General features: G+C 43.1%; 3 long non-coding RNA genes across 5 annotated transcripts; 2 read left to right on the top strand and 1 right to left on the bottom strand.

Annotated features, from left to right (window-relative positions):
• Nucleotides 1-231: 231 nt before the first annotated feature.
• On the bottom strand, nt 232-1,055 carry LOC141165266 (uncharacterized). 2 transcript variants are annotated; one of them, XR_012251129.1, is made up of 4 exons: nt 923-1,055; nt 682-843; nt 516-611; nt 232-435 (listed from the first exon to the last, which is right to left on the bottom strand). It is a non-coding gene; the product is annotated as an uncharacterized lncRNA (long non-coding RNA). The 2 variants fall into 2 exon arrangements; XR_012251128.1 differs by having other exon boundaries at nt 232-611.
• A 4,191-nt stretch (nt 1,056-5,246) lies between these two features.
• Nucleotides 5,247-6,401, top strand: LOC141165265 (uncharacterized). The gene is made up of 3 exons (XR_012251127.1): nt 5,247-5,754; nt 5,846-6,214; nt 6,296-6,401. It is a non-coding gene; the product is annotated as an uncharacterized lncRNA (long non-coding RNA).
• Nucleotides 6,402-6,416: 15 nt separating this feature from the next.
• Nucleotides 6,417-7,122, top strand: LOC141165264 (uncharacterized). Of its 2 annotated transcripts, XR_012251126.1 has the most exons (3): nt 6,432-6,672; nt 6,743-6,838; nt 6,919-7,122. It is a non-coding gene; the product is annotated as an uncharacterized lncRNA (long non-coding RNA). The 2 variants fall into 2 exon arrangements; XR_012251125.1 differs by having other exon boundaries at nt 6,417-6,672; nt 6,743-7,122.
• The last annotated feature ends 2,559 nt before the right edge of the window (nt 7,123-9,681 follow it).

The following is a 9,681-nucleotide window of genomic DNA, read 5'->3' as shown; positions in this document are numbered from 1 at the left end:
CATGGACGTGTGAAAGAGCCCTTATTCTGAGATGACTTGCTCCACAAATCTGCCATGCACGAGTTAGTTGTTCAGATTGAGAATCAGGTAGCTTCATAACCCTTAAAGTTGAAACATGTAAGCGCAATTTAGGTTTATAGATGGGTTAAAATAAATTATTTTTTTCTATGACTGTTCTATAGTAAAAATCGCGCTATCGGTAGTGAAAAAGAGATCAGGAGAAGAGTACTATTATTTTATAAAAATAAGATTTATTTGTTTGGATGCTAGCAATAAAAACTTAATAAAATACAGGATTTAATACAGGATTTAAAAGACGAGTGTAGACAACAATATTTCGATTGGGGTAAAAGAACTAATGGTATACAAGGTGTAATAAATAGTAAAATCCAGCGGTTAATCTGGTGTGGTAAAATGCCTGTGGTGGCTTGGTACCTGGAAAGAAGAGGAGTTTGGTTAGGGCTATTGTTCTCTAGTAATGAATATGCTTAGCTGGCTGTGGATCTGTTACTCACCAGGTATCAGAGTGGGTAAAGTGCAGGTGTGCACTAGGGCTGTGGTCCGTCAGGATTCTTAGAGTGGGGCGTGGTCCTGAACGCTTTGTTATGCTCCTGGAGATTTAATGATATGGGGTTAGTGCTGTTAGCTCTGGGTAGGTAGATAGTGGGGTTAGCGACTTACCCACGGAGGAGCTGTTCTGCTTTTGGAGATTGCTTGTTAGCACTCCCTCAGTGGGGGGTGCAGCAGGAGGCTCTGGATTGTATCTCACTTTGTTGCAGAGATGTGACAGGGGGGCTTTTTGATTGCCAGTAGGCGTAGTAACGCTTGAGGATACTCAATGTCCTGTATATAGATATGGAGGAAGGGTTAGGAACTGAGGAATACAGGAATAGTCCACAGTGTGGTAAACCTAGATGTTTACCTGTGCGTGATTATCAGTAATCCAGGGGTGCAACAGGAGGCTCTGGATTGTATCTGTCTCTGAGCAGAGATGTAGTAGGAGGCTACTGGTTGCCGGGTGATAGGGGGCGTTGTGGCACTCAAGGATAATTGATGTCCTGTATATAGATGGGGAGGGAGAGTTAGGAGCTGAGGTATACAAACAATAAGCCACAATATAAGTAAGCCTGGTTGATTACCTTGTTTACGGTCCAGGTGTGAAATGGTCAGTCACCTTCTTTATCTGTGGCTGAAGGCCTAAATCAAGGGAAGGTGTTCAGGAGGTTCTGCAAGAGGGTTCAGCCTAGTGGTAGGTGCAGCAGGAGGCTCTGGCTGAGTAATTTACTGGCTAAGTAGCAGTGGGTCTTGTCCCTGGACGCTGAGGTGCAGCAGGGGACCGGCTGCAAATGTGGCAGGAGGCCTGGTCTGGATAAGTATATTCAAGTAGGTGGAAGGCTTTGGTGGCAGGCTGTGTAGTAGATATCCGGGCAAGGTCTATGGTTGTGGAGTCCGGTTTTCAGGCACGGTCCCTACTCGTGTGGAGTCAGGCAGGCCGCGTTCCTGGAATCCTGTCGGTAATAAAGAGGTGAGTATGTGTGGTTTTGGTCCTTGTGGTGGCGTGTGTCATAAGCGGTGGGGGCCGTGGCCCAGAGTACTTACGGTCCGTAGTCCTGCGGAGATGTCAAGGAGTTGTGGGGCCCGGGGCGAGAGCGGGGTCCCGGCCGGTGACCGCCGCTACTCGCGGGCTTCCGGGTAAGTGGAGCAGGAGAGGAGGGGCAGAGAAGGTGAGGGGGCGCGTTCTATTGGAAGCGCGCGAGAGGCAGAGAGACGAGCTGACACGTGGTGTGCAGCGTGTATTGAGGACGGATGCCTGTGGGCGCCTTCTCTGCTGGGTCAGTCAATTCCAACGCGTTTCGACAGCTGACGGCTGTCTTCATCAGGGATAGTCTGGCCCAGTAGGTGGAGTCCTTTATATACCTGTCTATAATGACGTCATGGCAACGGTCCGCTGTTGGTGGCGTTGTCATGGTAACTATCAGTCGTTGAAAGCAAATAGCTCAATTTCGCTGTTAAGACCCCATGGTCTCAAGGTGTTTAATTTAAAAATCCACTCGCTTTCTTTTCTTGACATATGTTTGATAAAATCAACCTGTCTCCAATGTTTGTGAACTGTTTGTGTGCCTATCACTTTAATTCCTTTGATGGATCCTTTATGTTTGTCCGCAAAATGCTTTGACAGGGGGTGGCCCATGTATTTATTTTTAATATTCCTCAGATGTTCATTAATTCTAGTGCCCATTGCTCTTTTAGTCCGGCCTATATACATTTTTTCACAAGGGCACATTAGTCCATAGATAACCCCCGTAGTGGTACATGTGACAAAGTCTGTGATGGGATATGACTCTTTGCGGTAATTGACAGTGTGTGATTTGGCTGGTTTCAGGGTTTTGCATATTTTGCATTTTTGGCATGGAAAGAACCCTGTAATTTTTTGTTGAAAAGGTGTGACTGTTTTTTTTGTGATGATATTATTTTTTACGGTGGGGGCTATGAGTGATCCTAGGTTCCGTGCTTTCCTGAATATGAGCCTGGGCCTATTGGGTATTTGATCGCCAATGATTTTGTCGTCCTTTAGTGTATGCCAGTGTTTTTCCAGTACCTCTCACCACCCACCTCCCCAGTAAAGAACCACTAAACTTCTTCGAAACCTTGGATGAAGTGGTTGATAGCCCAAACAATTCACTTATTTCTATTGATCAAATTTCCATTTACCCCACATCCGAAACAGATTCTCCACCAAATCATAATGAACCAGGCCCAAACCATACTGATCTTAATCCACTAGACCAACCTACCCCGCTTAGCACGCATAATAGATTTTCACCCTTACTTACTACTACTGTAGAGACACCTAATCCAACCACTCCACCCCCAGAAACACCATCATTACAACCAGATAAAACCCTCCCCCTAACAGCAACCCCCATTCCAACTTCTACCACCATCTTACAACCATTGATACGCAAACATAACAGCAAGGTGGATTTTTTTCGGATGGCCACAAGAAAAAACGCAAAAGAGGCACTAGGGGAGGGAAACTCACCCAAAAGAAAAAGAATAAACCCAAAGAAATAAATGGACACAAGTCCATCTATAATCTAAGCAAATATCAACTGACACAGAATGAAACTGCAGTCCTTAATAAAGGCCTAAAATATGCCCCAGCAACACAACTCGACAAATTCCAAGCGTATATAGGTATAAAAAAATTCATGCGACAACTGGCTATAAAGAAATACTATATGAAGAAGGAACACGCCCCAGAGACACTCTGCTCAGAGGAATCACCAAAATTCAGACACACTATACTTAAAAACAAATCTAACTTCCACCCTCTTCAAGAGTATTCAGAGGCCTTCAATACCTTTGAAAAAAACGTTACAGACGATATCCGCAGAATCAATAACAAACAATGCACCAAATACAAGAATAACCTCACCAAACTAGAAGTTTGCGCCATGAAACAATTACAAATAAATAATGAAATAATAATCCGACCAGCTGACAAAGGAGGTGGCATAGTTATTCTGGATCAAGAATACTATCACAAGGAATCACTTAGACTCTTGGGCGACTCTAGAACCTATCAGATCCTCCCCTCTAATCCAACCAACCATTACCAAAAGGAACTACGGAACCTAACCTTAAAAGGACTCCAAGATGGCTACATCAATAAAAATGAATTTGATTATGTTAATATTCAACACCCCAGACTAGCCGCCTTTTACCACTTACCAAAAATCCATAAAAACATTAATAACCCTCCAGGAAGACCCATCATCTCCGGTATTCAATGCCTGACATCAAATCTCTCCAGACTAGTAGATCACCACCTACAGGAGTTGGTCCCAACACTCCCATCCCATTTAAAAGATAGCAAACATGCTATCCGCATACTCAACAACACCCCATGGGATAACCACTATATCCTAGGAACCATGGATATAACGTCACTATACACAAACATCCAACATACCAAAGGATGTGAAGCCTCCCTCCATTTTCTCGAACAAATAATGCCTTCAGAACAAAGTACATTCATTATAGACTGCATGTCCTTCATCTTAACACATAATTACTTTCTCTACGAGGGGGACTACTACTCCCAGCAGTGGGGCACCGCCATGGGCACTAGGTTCGCACCCAGCTATGCCAACCTCTATGTTGGCAGGTGGGAATCCCTAGTCATTCATCCTGGAGGCAAACTACATGCGAACCTGGTCCTATGGCGGAGATTCATTGATGACATATTATTCATCTGGTCAGGCGACAAACCCTCCCTGGATCTATTTATACAGGAACTAAACAAAAATGAATTCTTTTTAGAATTCACATCTACCACTAGCTCCACTGCAATCAACTTTCTAGATCTCAATATTTATATCGAAAACAATTCCATTCAGACTCGTACATACCACAAACCCACTGATGCCAATGGCTATATTCCGCTAGACAGTTGCCATCTTCCAAACTGGCTACTTAATGTCCCCCGCAGCCAATACCTGCGCCTCCATAGGAACTGCTCCAAACAGGAAGACTTCAACAATGAGGCAGATTCACTCACGGAATAATTCTTGGAAAAAGGATATAATGCTCAGTTTCTTAAAAATACTAAAGAAAAAATAGCTGCAATACCAAGACAAAACCTCTTAACTGATACAAACACCACAAAATCAACACGAACCAATCCCAATCCCAATATAATCATGCCCATCATCACCCCTTACTCCGCCAATACGCACATTTTTAAAAAAATTGTGGAAAAACACTGGCATACACTAAAGGACGACAAAATCATTGGCGATCAAATACCCAATAGGCCCAGGCTCATATTCAGGAAAGCACGGAACCTAGGATCACTCATAGCCCCCACCGTAAAAAATAATATCATCACAAAAAAACCAGTCACACCTTTTCAACAAAAAATTACAGGGTTCTTTCCATGCCAAAAATGCAAAATATGCAAAACCCTGAAACCAGCCAAATCACACACTGTCAATTACCGCAAAGAGTCATATCCCATCACAGACTTTGTCACATGTACCACTACGGGGGTTATCTATGGACTAATGTGCCCTTGTGAAAAAATGTATATAGGCCGGACTAAAAGAGCAATGGGCACTAGAATTAATGAACATCTGAGGAATATTAAAAATAAATACATGGGCCACCCCCTGTCAAAGCATTTTGCGGACAAACATAAAGGATCCATCAAAGGAATTAAAGTGATAGGCATACAAACAGTTCACAAACATTGGAGACAGGGTGATTTTATCAAACATATGTCAAGAAAAGAAAGCGAGTGGATTTTTAAATTAAACACCTTGAGACCATGGGGTCTTAACAGCGAAATTGAGCTATTTGCTTTCAACGACTGATAGTTACCATGACAACGCCACCAACAGCGGACCGTTGCCATGACGTCATTATAGACAGGTATATAAAGGACTCCACCTACTGGGCCAGACTATCCCTGATGAAGACAGCCGTCAGCTGTCGAAACGCGTTGGAATTGACTGACCCAGCAGAGAAGGCGCCCACAGGCATCCGTCCTCAATACACGCTGCACACCACGTGTCAGCTCGTCTCTCTGCCTCTCGCGCGCTTCCAATAGAACGCGCCCCCTCACCTTCTCCGCCCCTCCTCTCCTGCTCCACTTACCCGGAAGCCCGCGAGTAGCGGCGGTCACCGGCCGGGACCCCGCTCTCGCCCCGGGCCCCACAACTCCTTGACATCTCCGCAGGACTACGGACCGTAAGTACTCTGGGCCACGGCCCCCACCGCTTATGACACACGCCACCACAAGGACCAAAACCACACATACTCACCTCTTTATTACCGACAGGATTCCAGGAACGCGGCCTGCCTGACTCCACACGAGTAGGGACCGTGCCTGAAAACCGGACTCCACAACCATAGACCTTGCCCGGATATCTACTACACAGCCTGCCACCAAAGCCTTCCACCTACTTGAATATACTTATCCAGACCAGGCCTCCTGCCACATTTGCAGCCGGTCCCCTGCTGCACCTCAGCGTCCAGGGACAAGACCCACTGCTACTTAGCCAGTAAATTACTCAGCCAGAGCCTCCTGCTGCACCTACCACTAGGCTGAACCCTCTTGCAGAACCTCCTGAACACCTTCCCTTGATTTAGGCCTTCAGCCACAGATAAAGAAGGTGACTGACCATTTCACACCTGGACCCTAAACAAGGTAATCAACCGGGCTTACTTATATTGTGGCTTATTGTTTGTATACCTCAGCTCCTAACTCTCCCTCCCCATCTATATACAGGACATCAATTATCCTTGAGTGCCACAACGCCCCCTATCACCCGGCAACCAGTAGCCTCCTACTACATCTCTGCTCAGAGACAGATACAATCCAGAGCCTCCTGTTGCACCACTGGATTACTGATAATCACGCACAGGTAAACATCTAGGTTTACCACACTGTGGACTATTCCTGTATTCCTCAGTTCCTAACCCTTCCTCCATATCTATATACAGGACATTGAGTATCCTCAAGCGTTACTACGCCTACTGGCAATCAAAAAGCCCCCCTGTCACATCTCTGCAACAAAGTGAGATACAATCCAGAGCCTCCTGCTGCACCCCCCACTGAGGGAGTGCTAACAAGCAATCTCCAAAAGCAGAACAGCTCCTCCGTGGGTAAGTCGCTAACCCCACTATCTACCTACCCAGAGCTAACAGCACTAACCCCATATCATTAAATCTCCAGGAGCATAACAAAGCGTTCAGGACCACGCCCCACTCTAAGAATCCTGACGGACCACAGCCCTAGTGCACACCTGCACTTTACCCACTCTGATACCTGGTGAGTAACAGATCCACAGCCAGCTAAGCATATTCATTACTAGAGAACAATAGCCCTAACCAAACTCCTCTTCTTTCCAGGTACCAAGCCACCACAGGCATTTTACCACACCAGATTAACCGCTGGATTTTACTATTTATTACACCTTGTATACCATTAGTTCTTTTACCCCAATCGAAATATTGTTGTCTACACTCGTCTTTTAAATCCTGTATTAAATCCTGTATTTTATTAAGTTTTTATTGCTAGCATCCAAACAAATAAATCTTATTTTTATAAAATAATAGTACTCTTCTCCTGATCTCTTTTTCACTACCGATAGCGCGATTTTTACTATAGAACAGTTATTTTATTGTAGTGTATCTACTACGGACATTAGTGGTTCCCTGTCCACAATTATCGCTGCCATTGGTAGTAGTTAGCCTGATAAGCGCCTTTTACACATATAATACCTTACTATTTTTTCTATGACATTAATTTATCACAAAAAAATCTAATAATTTCCAGATATGGGGTTAATCAGGTTAGTAGTGTTCTGAACTTGCCCGGCGCTTGCACCTTGAGCCGCGCTGCTTGGAGGAAATGAATTTTATTCCTCCCGGCAGTGTTTGGGCTTCAGTCACAGGGTCGGCACTGTTGTGGGTTAAGTCACTGCTCTGAATAGAGAGAGTGGTGGCTGTAACCGCACCCCAGCACTGACTGACAGTAGTTCAGAATTAGGGTCGGCTCAGTCAGTGCTGGGGGCGAAGTTCCAGCCTCCGCTTTCTATACACAGGGCAGTGACTGAAGCAGAACTAGTGCAACCAATGTGACTGAACGCCGAATGCTTCTGGAAGGAATAAAGTTAATTTCCTCCCAGCAACAGAGCTTAAAGTGCGGGCACGGGGCAGCTTCAGAACGCTATTAACCTGCAAATTACCTCATATCTGCAAGTTAAAAGCATTTTTTCATGTGACGGGTTATTTTTAAAAATGTAAAATATTATATTTGGAGTTTTAAAATAACTATTTTTCAACTACATACATTTTCTTTTAGCTTTGTTCAATATAATTTTTTAATCACAGTGGTGTTTTCATACTTATAATACATTGAAACGTGAAAGTGAATACCGATACATTCCTGCCTTAAGGCATACCCAATAGGCAATTTAATAGTACAGTGCTGGGTCATTTGTACAGTTATGGCTCTACTCACACCTGTGCTATTACCTTCCCTGTGCAACTGACAGTCCCATTATAAGTATGTTTAAGAAAAGATCTGGAGCCTGTGATGTCTCGTTATAAATGGGAGTCATGACACTTCGGAATAGAAAAAAGATCATGGTTTACCAAGTAGCCAAGGAATCTAAGTTATCTAACATCTTCCCTATTAAAATAAAATGTAACTCTTGACTCTTGATTTATTGCAAACAGTTTGACTATTAGTTAGTTTTTTTTTTCTTCTTTCTTTACTCGGACATAAAAATTTATACTGATTTGCCTTCTGGAGGACAATAGCTGGGGTAGGGAGACTTATAGGCCAGGCAATGCTCACAAGGAGAAGGGTACGAAAATAAGCTCTCCTACAGGAAGAAGAAAGCTGCCTCTCTAGTGCCAACTTTTGGAGACATCTATCCCTAAATTCGGATCCTTTAGAAAGTCTTGTCAAAAAAATTGGAGTATTTAGCAAAACTAGAGTCTACTCCAAAAGGAAAATGGTTTGTTGCTTGATGAAACATGCTAGGTTAAATGAAATTACTCTTTATCTCAAGTTATCTCCAATTAGTGACACTAGTGAGACAGCTTTCTTCTTCCTGGAGGAAAGCTAATCTGCATATATTAAAATTGATGATCCCTTGAATAGCGTCATGAACTGTAAAAACGGACATGAAAATCTTAGGTTGATGGAGGTGTTTTCTTCTTATTTCCCAAATCTGTTATTGCTGCACTCTAGGGAAAAAATTTTCTCATCGTCCCTCAAAAATATTACCGACTTGCTACATTGATAAAAAAAGACTTTCACTGTGAGTTTTAAAGTCTAATGCCCCGATTCATCAAAGTAACTTTAAAAAGTCACACAATTTTTGCACAAAGCAAAGTTGAGACTATTGGCAATTTTCTGAGTTTCAGGCAGCTCCGCAAAAATGGGTGGAGCTGGGAAAATTCCAGGACAAAGCAGGTAAGTTGGGGGAAGAGGAGGCAAATGAATCAAAAATTGTGGCATTTGATTACACCAGAAATGTATTTTTTCTGGTCCCTGACTGAAGTAATTTTTTAGCGAGTCACACACCACTGATAAGATTCGCCAAATTAATTAAGTGACATGCGCTTTTTAATTAATTTGGCGCATCTTATTCCTGCATGCTCCTCATTTTGACTGGCATACGAAATGGCAGTCTTAATGACTTGGGGCATATGTGTTTTCTTTTATCTTGTTCATTATTTAGGAGGGCCTGACAGTACCATGCACAGTACAAATGGTCGACACCACTGTACATTTGGCTCTTTGAAGATTTCCTATAACTTATAGAACATCTACATGTCATATTCTCTGACAAAAGACCTGGCGTTCTACATGTGATACTGTAATATACTCCATTTTTGGGTGGTGCTTCTGCAAATGCTTCACTGTGATTATGACCTTAAGTTAATAGCTCTAAGAGATACTTTTGAATTACTAGTTAGAATGATCTAAAGAATGACACATTCTTGAAACTTAAAACAAGTTGTATATTACTTAGGACTAGAGATGAGCGGATCAGGACTCATTTGTTCGTGTGTTTTTTTGCAGAAAAAAATCAATTTGCTGAGAAGTTATTTTCTGAAAATTGAACTGGTATTAAATTATGCTCTGCAGTCTTTCCA

The sequence above is a fragment of the Phyllobates terribilis genome, unplaced genomic scaffold (assembly GCF_046119375.1).
Source record: "Phyllobates terribilis strain yellow unplaced genomic scaffold, ASM4611937v1 Scaffold_11__3_contigs__length_659146591, whole genome shotgun sequence".
NCBI classification, from domain to species: Eukaryota; Metazoa; Chordata; class Amphibia; order Anura; family Dendrobatidae; genus Phyllobates; species Phyllobates terribilis.
The sequence above is the reverse complement of the archived record's forward strand: the minus strand, read 5'-3'. Positions and strand labels throughout refer to the sequence as shown.